This window comes from Bombina bombina, chromosome 8, assembly GCF_027579735.1.
Source record: "Bombina bombina isolate aBomBom1 chromosome 8, aBomBom1.pri, whole genome shotgun sequence".
Taxonomy (NCBI): Eukaryota; Metazoa; Chordata; class Amphibia; order Anura; family Bombinatoridae; genus Bombina; species Bombina bombina.
This window is the reverse complement of record NC_069506.1, coordinates 27,304,495-27,318,657: the sequence shown is the minus strand read 5'-3', so window position 1 is coordinate 27,318,657 and position 14,163 is coordinate 27,304,495. Positions and strand designations below refer to the sequence as shown.

General features: G+C 37.2%; 1 protein-coding gene across 1 annotated transcript in view; it reads right to left on the bottom strand.

The window, feature by feature from the left end:
* The window catches only part of ECE1 (endothelin converting enzyme 1), a 155,740-nt gene that overhangs the window by 139,642 nt on the left and 1,935 nt on the right, over positions 1-14,163 (bottom strand). The window lies entirely within an intron of this gene.

The window sequence follows — 14,163 nt, the reverse complement described above, 5'->3', positions numbered from 1 at the left end:
ACTGCAAATACCAATACCTACCATATAAATCTAGCTGTAAGCTCTTCTGAGCAGCACCCTTAATCTATCAATTTGTAAAGTCAAAATAAGAAAAATAATGATTTATAGTGCAGTTTTAAAAGCCTTTCTTCCATTATCAATTTGTGCAGTCTTTCTATAGGCACAGGAACTAACTCCTACTGAGCATGTGCAAGAGTTCACTGTATACATCTATAGTTCTGTGATTGGGTGATGGTTGTCACATGATGTATTTTGAAATGTGTTATAATTGGCCCTTTAATGAGGCTAATATGTAGTACAAATACAGATGCATATTCAGCACTAAAGCATTTATTTATAAATGACACTAAATTCTGATCTTTACATGACTTTTTTTTTTATAAAGGTCACATTCTCAGATCATTTCCTGCAAAGATTCCGTTAAACTGAGGCTGCAACACATCGGCGCTGGCAAATTACCATCTGGATTTGGTTATAGGGACATAACCGTGCAAAAATTACTTATTTGTTAAAACCATGTCATAGCTGCACTATTCCCGGTGGCACCCAATCAGAATGTGTAAATTGAGCACTGGAATTTGTGTGTGGACTTTTTAAAGGACCAGTAAACACAGCAGATTTGCATAATCAACAAATGCAAGATAAGACAATACAATCGCATTTACTCTGAATTTCAAATGAGTAGTAGATTCTTTTCTAACACATTTCAAAGTTATGTCCATTTCCCCTCCCCCTGTACCATGTGACAGCCATCAGCCAATCACAAATGCATATACGTATAGTCCGTTGTTGCACATGCTCAGAAGGAGCTGGTGACAAAAAAAAAGTGCAGTATTATATTTACAGTTTTTTTTTGTAAGGAAGTAAATTGGAAAGTTGTTTAAAATGACATGCTGTATCTGAATCATGAAAATTTAATAAAACCCGAGTGTCCCTTTAATGAACCCTTTGCATGGGTTTAAATACATGCAGTCAGTCATTAAAGGGACATGGAACCTGAAAATTCTCTTTAAAAATTATATGAAACAAACCTTTAAATTTACTTCTATTACCTAATTGGCTGTCTCGTTTTGATATCCTTTGTTGGAAAGCATACATAGGTAACCCGAGTAGTAGTGCACCTATGTATGCTTTTCAAGAACAGATACCAAGAGAATGAAGCAAACCTGATAATATAGCATACAATTAGATTGTTTTATTTTGAAGGTAACAGTAAGTGGGCCTTAAAGGGACATGCAAGCCAAAATGTTTCTCTCAAAAGTAAATTAAAAAAAATTAAATAAAAATGCATCCCTTTAAAAGGCTTCAGCTGTAGAAGCCATGGTTCCTAGGATCATGTGACCCATCAGTTAATTGCTACATAAGGAATACAGCACAATATCAACATGTCAGTTCTATCACATGACTAGCAGCCATGGGATCCCCCTGGTCTGTAATTAGTGGCACAGCTGTGTCTTCACTTAGCCCTGAACTTTGCATCCCTTTCTCTGTAACCAGCACAGCGCCCTGGAGGGCATACTGCCAGCGCTCAGCCACTTGTTTCATAAACTTGCTCCACGGGTGCCCAGTGATCACAGGAAATTAGCAAATTGCCAGACTACAGTCGGCTTACAGGTGAAATAATTAGATGGCCTAATCGCTACAGAAAATAAACACATTAAATTAACCCCTAGCTGCCAGAAAGGGTGCGTGATAGATAGATATATATATATATTGCTGCCAAAGAGTTAAAGGGACATTGTACACATCTTTCTTTGCATAAATATTTTGTAGATGATACATTAATATAGCCCATACAGCCTACAGGGTTTTTAAAATAAAAATAAGCAAAACTACTTTTTTATTATTTTAAATAACATTGCTCTGATTTTCAGACTCCTAACCAAGCCCCAAAGTTTAGGAGAATACCGACATATACCTACTCCAGCTTGCTCCTGTTTGTGTAAAGGGTCTTTTCATATGCAGAGAATGGGGGTGGGTCTGCTATTTCCCACTTGCAATGGGTGTTCCAGTTAACTTTTTAACAGAGCTTCTAAGTAAGTTTTTAAAGTAGTGTCTATTACATGCAAGTAAATGAAATTTGACTAATCTTGAAGTTTAAAGGGACAGTATACACCAAACTACAATACAGTAGCAAAAGCAGCTATAATGTAGTGGGAGACTAAGGGAAGACTATAAAAAGAGCAATAAGCTTTAATGTGCCAGAGCAATATTGCAATTTTTGCTTGTAGAAAACTTCCACCACATAGGTTAAGCACATGGTTAAAGTGATCTACAATAGTCTTTAAATTGTTCTTTTAAATACTTATCGTAATGATTTGCTTAGTGCTTTTTTTATATTTAAAAAAAGATTACCTTTTTTGTTGGTTTAAATTTCTCAGCATGCCAACTTCTTTATATCACTATAGGCCACTGGTTTTCAAAGCTGTTCTCAGGCCTCACTAACAATGTTTACTAATCAGCTGATGTCCCTGTGCTCTAGTTCAGATATCCTGAAAATCTGGCCTGTCAGGGAGGTCCGAGGACAGGTTTGAAAACCAGTGCTAGAGGGAGATGCTTTTTTGGCGTTTAATTTTGACTAGACTATACCTTTAAACTTTTATGATGCAGATAGAAAGTTGCTTAAAATTGCATGCTCTAATTTACTCATTATCAATTTTTCTTCATTATCTTTGTATCTTTATTTGAAGAAGAAAAAAAATGTAAGCTTAGGAGCCAGCCCATTTTTGGTTCAGAACCTGGGAAGCACTTGCTGATTGGTGGCTACATTTAGACAAGTTTTACACTGGATTTTTAGTTCAGTAAAAAGGTTTTATACTAGATTTTTAGATCAGTATCTGCATATTCTCCTTTTATAGTGGTTATATGAAAATTGGTGAATACTGTCCCTTAAATTAACCTTTAAACTAATAAGCAAACCTCTTGCATTTGTGATAAGATATTGTTCACTGCAATACACTTCTATTTGGGCCAGTGCTCATTAATCCCCTTAAAAGGGACAAACAAAAAAACTTTCAAGCTTTAAATGCAGATGATTAATTAAATCTATTAACAGAGACCTATTTGCAATATAGATGTATTGGCAGAATATTCTTCTAGTAAAAGTGATCACTGTTTTAGTGGTAACATTTGTCTCTGCACGTGCATGTGAAGCATTGCTAGATTTTCTCAGTGCACCAGCATTTTAAATAAAGCAGCTGCACAGAAGAGTGGGGCTTGTATTATGTCATCAATTAACAAATTGAGTCAATATCAGATGGTGCAAGCACCAGGTTAGTGCACAATGCATACTTAAATACACTTTTGCTATAGCTTTTAGTAGAAACATTTTTGACAATATATGTACAATACAAAAATATTTCAAAACTGAAGTGTATCCATAGGGATTCCAATTTTAGCTGGAATGTCCCATAAAATGGACCAAGGTTTTTCACCAAGAAAAGGCGACATTTGAAGGAGAACGTGATTAGATTGCAACTCGGGGCACAAAAACAAAAAAAAAAAAAATTAAATGGAGCATTCCGGTCAAAATTTAAATGCACATAAATGAATTACCTATGAATAGAAACATACCTGCAATATACATATTGGTAAAAATGCTTCTAGTAAAACGTATCCATCGTTTTAGTGTTAACATTTCTCTGCACATGAACCATAGCTAGATATTGTCAGTGCACCCGTATTTTAAATAATGCAGCTAGTCAGAGTGCCAGTGGGGCTTTTATAATGTCAGCAATTAAATCGAGTCATTACTCAATCGCAAGTGCTATGTTCAAAATGTTGGTGCACAGTGCATACTTAAATACCCTTTTGAAACAGCAGTAGCATTTTTATTAGAAGCATTTTTGCAAATATATGTATTACAAAAATGCTTTTATTCAAAACTGAAATGCATCCATGTGAATGCCAATTTTGTCTGGAATGTCCCTTTAAAATATCTGCAGGTACATAAAGCCTTTTCTTCCGAATGTCCAACTTTATCCTTCTAAGTATTCTGAACTATTCAGACACTAACGACTTATCTAGTTGTGCCTCACTATTATGACGATTTAAAAAAAACAAAAAAAAAAACCCACACACAATTAAAAAAGGGCCAGTCTATTGCAATAGTTCTATATTCTAAATCATTAGAGCATGGATTTTTTTTATTTTTTTAAAACAACTTACTAGTTACTTAATCGTAACGATTAAACAGTTACATATACTGTAAGGTCAGTATTACAGAAATTACATGTTATAACAAATGATACCATGTCATTTTTGAAATTGACTGCCCTTAAAAAAAAAAAAAAAAAATGTAAAAAAAAAAAAAAAAAAAATGTATACACCCAGTGTCTGTTCATTATATAAAATATTCGGCACTAATTTAGATATCAGATGCAGTTTGCTGTACTGTGTTAAATTCCTCAGGTCAGGGTGTCCCTTGAATTTTACTTGTGTACATGTGCAGTAAAAAAGGTGACGCAGACAACGTAAATACGCAAGCAGCACTACTGGACACCACATTATGGGTTTTAACTCACCCTGAGTATGAAAATCCAGCAGTATTTATTGCAAAGACTCCTCTCAGGAGCAGGTCTAATCCTATTATGTAGGAAATCCTTCCCAGACTATATAGTTACATAAATTGTAGCAAAGTGGTTCTCCATGCTGGGCTGTAATCCGATGTGTAAATTTAGAAGAATCAAAAAGGTTTAACCGGTTTGATTCCAAAACAGGTTTGGCACATTGTGCAGTAGACATCTGGCAGCTAAGTGGTTAACAGGGAAGGCCACCTGTTCCCCGTAGAGTTCCTTATTACACATGGGGTCCCTACAGGCAGCTTTGCACTGGCCTCTGATCTGTTGCTGGCTGTCCGGATGCAAGTGTACCAGGAAGAAAAGCCTGCAAATAAAACTGCACAGCCGTTTATTTGTGCCTCAAGGGTACAGACTGCCAGTGCAGGGGAAGCAGAAGACAATTCACATGCCTGGAGGGACTGGTGTTCTGAACACAGCACTCAATCTATTATCACACTGACAAGTTACTTTTTTATAGCCTCTGTATATAACCTAAACATCACCACTTACCCCAAAACCCTGCTAACAATTCACTGACACTAAGATTACGTAACCCGCCTTCTCGATAGCCAGAGCAGAAGTACAGGGTGTATTCTGCGGTACAGGTCCTAGTGTTAAAGAATTACAAGTGGAGAGTGATTAATTTTCCTTAAACATTTTGGGTTTCATGTCCTTTAATTATTCAGTAAGAGACTACAAGAAAAGAAAAAAACAAACAAACTCCAATGCCCTTCTGTTATCAAATTTGCTTTGTGCTCTAGTTATTCTTTGTTGGATATATCTACACAGGTAGCATGCCATCTACTGCTCTTGCCAATGTATAGGATTGTTGCAAATCTGCTGCCATATAGTACTGAAGACATGTACACTCCTGAACTTTCCTGCTTTTCAACAAAGGATAACAAGAAAACTAAGAAAATTTGATACAAGAGGTAAATTGGGAAAGTGGATTAAAAAAGGTATACTCTATCTGAATCATGAAAGAAATTGTGGGTTTTTAGGTTATGTAAGTTTCCTTTACTTCTTGTTATTAACCATTTTATATTAAAGTGATGGTAAATCCTAGCGTTTTTTTTTTAAAGTGGACTTTCAGTGGCGAGTTTGAAGAAAGAAAAATTAAAACTAAACTCATCCTTTTTGTGCCGTGGCTCCTGGCTAAAGTCAGTGGCCCACAGCACTGCGCTCTTTACCAATGAGGCGACGTTTCCACCTCTAAACCAATAGTCATGCTATAAACAAATAGCCGTGTGTGTCATCTGACGGCATTCTGTATTAGAGGTGGAAAAGTCACCTCAATAAAGTGATGGTAAACTCAAAACAGTTATAAAAGTTATAAAAACATGGAAATAGACCTTAAAGGGACATAATCATGAAAACTTGGGTTTCAAATGGATATAAAAATTTCAGATTTCCTAAGAAGCTAACTCACAGTAGTGCATTGCTTCTGAGCCCACCTATGTATGCTTTTCAACAATGGATAACAAGAGAACAAAAAATTAGATAAGTGAATTGGGAAAATTGAATGTTTTCTGAATCATGAAAGTTTATATTTTGAATATACTGTCCCTTTAAGAATGTGGCTTATCTTTCAGAACAATGTTCTCAAAACACAAAATAAAAATCTCTCATCTCAGACTTAGCAGTCCAGGATACAAATCTAGCAGCTTGAGAACACACTCCTGTTACTCGCTATGAAGTATTGTTTAGTTCAGAACCATTATCCAAACCTCAAATTCCCCATAAAGTGTGAGGTGGTCTGTATCTGACTACCTGCTTCAAAATTAATTTGAGTAGCAATAAAAGCTGTAAGGCTGCATTTAAAGTGTTGTGGAATTAAATTCTCTTTCACAATTCAGATAGAAGTAAATTGGAAAGTAATTTAAAATTGGATGCTCTGCTAGCATATTTAATTCATTCTCTTAGTATCCTTTGTTGAAGGAGCAGTAATGCACTACTGTGAGGTAGCTGAACACATTGGTGTCTGCACAGTAGTGCTTAGCTGCTGAGCCTACCTAGGTATTTCTAAATTATACCAAGAGAACAATGCAAATTAGACCATGCAACTAAACTATTCTCCAATGTATTTGTATCTGAATGATGAATTTCATTTTGAGCTTACTGTCCCTTTAAGAAGCCAGAGCCTGCAGATGAGTAAACTGCTCATGCAGACAGACAGCCTGTGCATTATGGTACATTGTGACATATTACTCTAAATTGCATTCATTTCCAATAACTGACTTGCAGCTGGTGAAGAAACGGTTACATGCAAGTTGCGAAATGCAACCCAAAGTGACGTGCGACTCAAAAGGCCGGGGCCTCCTTTACTATAAGTTTTTATAAATGCATCAGAAATTAATTTGTTCCGTTACAAAAGGTGGTGCATATTGAAAATATTTTAAACTTATTCTGGTGGCAAAATTTGGTTTCAGCTCAGGGATGACCGTTTAAAAGCCTCTTGGGTGTTTATATCATTTGCCGGGGCCAAATATAAATGAGCAGCTGACCATATCAAGAAATCACTGTGTAGCATGTTGGTCATATCCAAAAAGCATTTATTAAGAGGAAGAAAAAACATAATTTATGTAAGAACTTACCTGATAAATTCATTTCTTTCATATTAACAAGAGTCCATGAGCTAGTGACGTATGGGATATACATTCCTACCAGGAGGGGCAAAGTTTCCCAAACCTTAAAATGCCTATAAATACACCCCTCACCACACCCACAAATCAGTTTAACGAATAGCCAAGAAGTGGGGTGATAAGAAAAAAAGTGCGAAGCATATAAAATAAGGAATTGGAATAATTGTGCTTTATACAAAAAAATCATAACCACCACAAAAAAGGGTGGGCCTCATGGACTCTTGTTAATATGAAAGAAATGAATTTATCAGGTAAGTTCTTACATAAATTATGTTTTCTTTCATGTAATTAACAAGAGTCCATGAGCTAGTGACGTATGGGATAATGACTACCCAAGATGTGGATCTTTCCACACAAGAGTCACTAGAGAGGGAGGGATAAAATAAAGACAGCCAATTCCTGCTGAAAATAATCCATACCCAAAATAAAGTTTAACAAAAAACATAAGCAGAAGATTCAAACTGAAACCGCTGCCTGAAGAACTTTTCTACCAAAAACTGCTTCAGAAGAAGAAAATACATCAAAATGGTAGAATTTAGTAAAAGTATGCAAAGAGGACCAAGTTGCTGCTTTGCAGATCTGGTCAACCGAAGCTTCATTCCTAAACGCCCAGGAAGTAGATACTGACCTAGTAGAATGAGCTGTAATTCTCTGAGGCGGAATTTTACCCGACTCAACATAGGCAAGATGAATTAAAGATTTCAACCAAGATGCCAAAGAAATGGCAGAAGCTTTCTGGCCTTTCCTAGAACCGGAAAAGATAACAAATAGACTAGAAGTCTTACGGAAAGATTTCGTAGCTTCAACATAATATTTCAAAGCTCTAACAACATCCAAAGAATGCAATGATTTCTCCTTAGAATTCTTAGGATTAGGACATAATGAAGGAACCACAATTTCTCTACTAATGTTGTTGGAATTCACAACTTTAGGTAAAAATTCAAAAGAAGTTCGCAACACCGCCTTATCCTGATGAAAAATCAGAAAAGGAGACTCACACGAAAGAGCAGATAATTCAGAAACTCTTCTAGCAGAAGAGATGGCCAAAAGGAACAAAACTTTCCAAGAAAGTAATTTCATGTCCAATGAATGCATAGGTTCAAACGGAGGAGCTTGAAGAGCTCCCAGAACCAAATTCAAACTCCAAGGAGGAGAAATTGACTTAATGACAGGTTTTATACGAACCAAAGCTTGTACAAAACAATGAATATCAGGAAGAATAGCAATCTTTCTGTGAAAAAGAACAGAAAGAGCGGAGATTTGTCCTTTCAAAGAACTTGCGGACAAACCCTTATCTAAACCATCCTGAAGAAACTGTAAAATTCTCGGTATTCTAAAAGAATGCCAAGAAAAATGATGAGAAAGACACCAAGAAATATAAGTCTTCCAGACTCTATAATATATCTCTCGAGATACAGATTTACGAGCCTGTAACATAGTATTAATCACGGAGTCAGAGAAACCTCTTTGACCAAGAATCAAGCGTTCAATCTCCATACCTTTAAATTTAAGGATTTCAGATCCGGATGGAAAAAAGGACCTTGTGACAGAAGGTCTGGTCTTAACGGAAGAGTCCATGGTTGGCAAGATGCCATCCGGACAAGATCCGCATACCAAAACCTGTGAGGCCATGCCGGAGCTATTAGCAGAACAAACGAGCATTCCCTCAGAATCTTGGAGATTACTCTTGGAAGAAGAACTAGAGGCGGAAAGATATAGGCAGGATGATACTTCCAAGGAAGTGATAATGCATCCACTGCCTCCGCCTGAGGATCCCGGGATCTGGACAGATACCTGGGAAGTTTCTTGTTTAGATGAGAGGCCATCAGATCTATCTCTGGGAGCCCCCACATTTGAACAATCTGAAGAAATACCTCTGGGTGAAGAGACCATTCGCCCGGATGCAACGTTTGGCGACTGAGATAATCCGCTTCCCAATTGTCTACACCTGGGATATGAACCGCAGAGATTAGACAGGAGCTGGATTCCGCCCAAACCAAAATTCGAGATACTTCTTTCATAGCCAGAGGACTGTGAGTCCCTCCTTGATGATTGATGTATGCCACAGTTGTGACATTGTCTGTCTGAAAACAAATGAACGATTCTCTCTTCAGAAGAGGCCAAAACTGAAGAGCTCTGAAAACTGCACGGAGTTCCAAGATATTGATCGGTAATCTCACCTCCTGAGATTCCCAAACTCCTTGTGCCGTCAGAGATCCCCACACAGCTCCCCAACCTGTGAGACTTGCATCTGTTGAAATTACAGTCCAGGTCGGAAGAACAAAAGAAGCCCCCTGAATTAAACGAAGGTGATCTGTCCACCACGTTAGAGAGTGTCGAACAATCGGTTTTAAAGATATTAATTGATATATCTTCGTGTAATCCCTGCACCATTGGTTCAGCATACAGAGCTGAAGAGGTCGCATGTGAAAACGAGCAAAGGGGATCGCGTCCGATGCAGCAGTCATAAGACCTAGAATTTCCATGCATAAGGCTACCGAAGGGAATGATTGAGACTGAAGGTTTCGACAAGCTGTAATCAATTTTAGACGTCTCTTGTCTGTTAAAGACAGAGTCATGGACACTGAATCTATCTGAAAACCCAGAAAGGTTACCCTTGTTTGAGGAATCAAAGAACTTTTTGGTAAATTGATCCTCCAACCATGATCTTGAAGAAACAACACAAGTCGATTCGTATGAGACTCTGCTAAATGTAAAGACTGAGCAAGTACCAAGATATCGTCCAAATAAGGAAATACCACAATACCCTGTTCTCTGATTACAGACAGAAGGGCACCGAGAATCTTTGTGAAAATTCTTGGAGCTGTAGCAAGGCCAAACGGTAGAGCCATAAATTGGTAATGCTTGTCTAGAAAAGAGAATCTCAGGAACTGATAATGATCTGGATGAATCGGAATATGCAGATATGCATCCTGTAAATCTATTGTGGACATATAATTCCCTTGCTGAACAAAAGGCAATATAGTCCTTACAGTTACCATCTTGAACGTTGGTATCCTTACATAACGATTCAATAATTTTAGATCCAGAACTGGTCTGAAGGAATTCTCCTTCTTTGGTACAATGAAGAGATTTGAATAAAACCCCATCCCCTGTTCCGGAACTGGAACTGGCATAATTACTCCAGCCAACTCTAGATCTGAAACACAATTCAGAAATGCTTGAGCTTTCACTGGATTTACTGGGACATGGGAAAGAAAAAATCTCTTTGCAGGAGGTCTCATCTTGAAACCAATTCTGTACCCTTCTGAAACAATGTTCTGAATCCAAAGATTGTGAACAGAATTGATCCAAATTTCTTTGAAAAAACGTAACCTGCCCCCTACCAGCTGAACTGGAATGAGGGCCGTACCTTCATGTGAACTTAGAAGCAGGCTTTGCCTTTCTAGCAGGCTTGGATTTATTCCAGACTGGAGATGGTTTCCAAACTGAAACTGCTCCTGAGGACGAAGGATCAGGCTTTTGTTCTTTGTTGAAACGAAAGGAACGAAAACGATTGTTAGCCCTGTTTTTACCTTTAGACTTTTTATCCTGTGGTAAAAAAGTTCCTTTCCCACCAGTAACAGTTGAAATAATAGAATCCAACTGAGAACCAAATAATTTGTTTCCCTGGAAAGAAATGGAAAGTAGAGTTGATTTAGAAGCCATATCAGCATTCCAGGTCTTAAGCCATAAAGCTCTTCTGGCTAAGATAGCCAGAGACATAAACCTAACATCAACTCTAATAATATCAAAAATGGCATCACAGATGAAATTATTAGCATGCTGGAGAAGAATAATAATATCATGAGAATCACGATTTGTTACTTGTTGCGCTAGAGTTTCCAACCAAAAAGTTGAAGCTGCAGCAACATCAGCCAATGATATAGCAGGTCTAAGAAGATTACCTGAACATAGATAAGCTTTTCTTAGAAAAGATTCAATTTTTCTATCTAAAGGATCCTTAAACGAGGTACCATCTGACGTAGGAATGGTAGTACGTTTAGCAAGGGTAGAAATAGCCCCATCAACTTTAGGGATTTTGTCCCAAAATTCTAACCTGTCAGGCGGAACAGGATATAATTGCTTAAAACGTTTAGAAGGAGTAAATGAATTACCCAATTTATCCCATTCCTTGGAAATTACAGCAGAAATAGCATTAGGAACAGGAAAGACTTCTGGAATAACCGCAGGAGCTTTAAAAACCTTATCCAAACGTATAGAATTAGTATCAAGAGGACTAGAATCCTCTATTTCTAAAGCAATTAGTACTTCTTTAAGTAAAGAGCGAATAAATTCCATCTTAAATAAATATGAAGATTTATCAGCATCAATCTCTGAGACAGAATCCTCTGAACCAGAAGAGTCCAAAGAATCAGAATGATGGTGTTCATTTAAAAATTCATCTGTAGAGAGAGAAGATTTAAAAGACTTTTTACGTTTACTAGAAGGAGAAATAACAGACAAAGCCTTCTTTATGGATTCAGAAACAAAATCTCTTATGTTATCAGGAACATTCTGCACCTTAGATGTTGAGGGAACTGCAACAGGCAATGGTACATCACTAAAGGAAATATTATCTGCTTTAACAAGTTTGTCATGACAATTATTACAAACAACAGCTGGAGGAATAGCTACCAAAAGTTTACAGCAGATACACTTAGCTTTGGTAGATCCAGCAGGCAGTGGTTTTCCTGTAGTATCTTCTGGCTCAGATGCAACGTGAGACATCTTGCAATATGTAAGAGAAAAAACAACATATAAAGCAAAATAGATCAAATTCCTTATAAGACAGTTTCAGGAATGGGAAAAAATGCCAAACATCAAGCTTCTAGCAACCAGAAGCAAATGAAAAATGAGACTGAAATAATGTGGAGACAAAAGCGACGCCCATATTTTTTAGCGCCAAATAAGACGCCCACATTATTTGGCGCCTAAATGCTTTTGGCGCCAAAAATGACGCCACATCCGGAACGCCGACATTTTTGGCGCAAAATAACGTCAAAAAATGACGCAACTTCCGGCGACACGTATGACGCCGGAAACGGAAAAGAATTTTTGCGCCAAAAAAGTCCGCGCCAAGAATGACGCAATAAAATGAAGCATTTTCAGCCCCCGCGAGCCTAACAGCCCACAGGGAAAAAAGTCAAATTTTTGAGGTAAGAAAAAATATGATAATTCAATGCATAATCCCAAATATGAAACTGACTGTCTGGAAATAAGGAAAGTTGAACATTCTGAGTCAAGGCAAATAAATGTTTGAATACATATATTTAGAACTTTATAAATAAAGTGCCCAACCATAGCTTAGAGTGTCACAGAAAATAAGACTTACTTACCCCAGGACACTCATCTACATGTTTGTAGAAAGCCAAACCAGTACTGAAACGAGAATCAGTAGAGGAAATGGTAAATATAAGAGTATATCGTCGATCTGAAAAGGGAGGTAAGAGATGAATCTCTACGACCGATAACAGAGAACCTTATGAAATAGACCCCGTAGAAGGAGATCACTGCATTCAATAGGCAATACTCTCTTCACATCCCTCTGACATTCACTGCACGCTGAGAGGAAAACCGGGCTCCAACTTGCTGCGGAGCGCATATCAACGTAGAATCTAGCACAAACTTACTTCACCACCTCCCTTGGAGGCAAAGTTTGTAAAACTGATTTGTGGGTGTGGTGAGGGGTGTATTTATAGGCATTTTAAGGTTTGGGAAACTTTGCCCCTCCTGGTAGGAATGTATATCCCATACGTCACTAGCTCATGGACTCTTGTTAATTACATGAAAGAAATAAAAGTATTTTTTGTGTGTTTTACACATTTTAAGTTGGAGCTAGTGTCTTGTTCAAATAGTTTATCGTTATTGCATTTAAAATTGTATGCTCTGAATCCTGAAAACTACACCGATTTAGTTTTTCGTTTAACTTTCCAATTTACCTCATGTATCTAAAATTTGCTTTATATTCTTGGTATACTTTGTTGGAGCAACAATGCACTACTGGGAGCTAGCTGAACACAGGAGAGCTAAGGGGGCATTTATGCGATGCCACCAATATGCAGCTAACTCCTAGTAATTTATTGTTGCTCTGAGCCTACCTAGGTATGATTTCCAACAAAACATGTACCAAGAGAAGAAAGCAAATTAGATAGAAATGAATTAAAAATGGTTTTAAAAATTGTTTTGTCAGAATCAAGAAAGAAAAATGTAACATCCCTTTAAATTTTTGAATTTACCGTTTCATTCATGCTTTTTCTTCTTTTTAGAAACTGACAAGCTTTTTAAATTTATGTGATGCCCTGGGTGTATCCCCCCCAAACGGGCCTGCAACATCCCAGCGGCACTGCTTTTGTAACAGAAGTGAAAATACTGTGTACATACCATATATAGACTGTATTATACAGTGCCGCTAAACACCTCAAGGACACATTTTATCTCATGGACTCCTATCAGCAAATTGGAAATATTTGAAAAATAAAAAATACCAAATAGTGTTTGCTCAGTGATTTTTGTTAATTCTTTAGGACTGGCCACCCATCTTGACCTGGGTAGCAATGTGTTTGTTATATGGAGGCAAATGAACCGATTAGCTAGTTTACATGAAGGGGGCATTCTGCACACATTTATAGGGTTGTGAAATTCATAAGTTTAACTTCATAATTCAGATTGTACAATTTTTAGAAACAGGTGAAGTGAACATCACTGTAATTAATGTAAATATACATACTGTATACACCAATGTACAACAGTAACCCCTTAGTTTCCAGAAACGATCATGTTATTGCTTAAAGAGTGAATGTGAGCTAGATTGCTTTTACATGAACATACAGGCGCAAATTATTAAACCCAGATACAATATTAACAAAACGTATTAGAAGCCCGAGGATCTCAATACTTACAAAAGTCATCAACACTTCCATATCTAGAATCTATTCCCCCAGCATATACAAAGAGGAGCT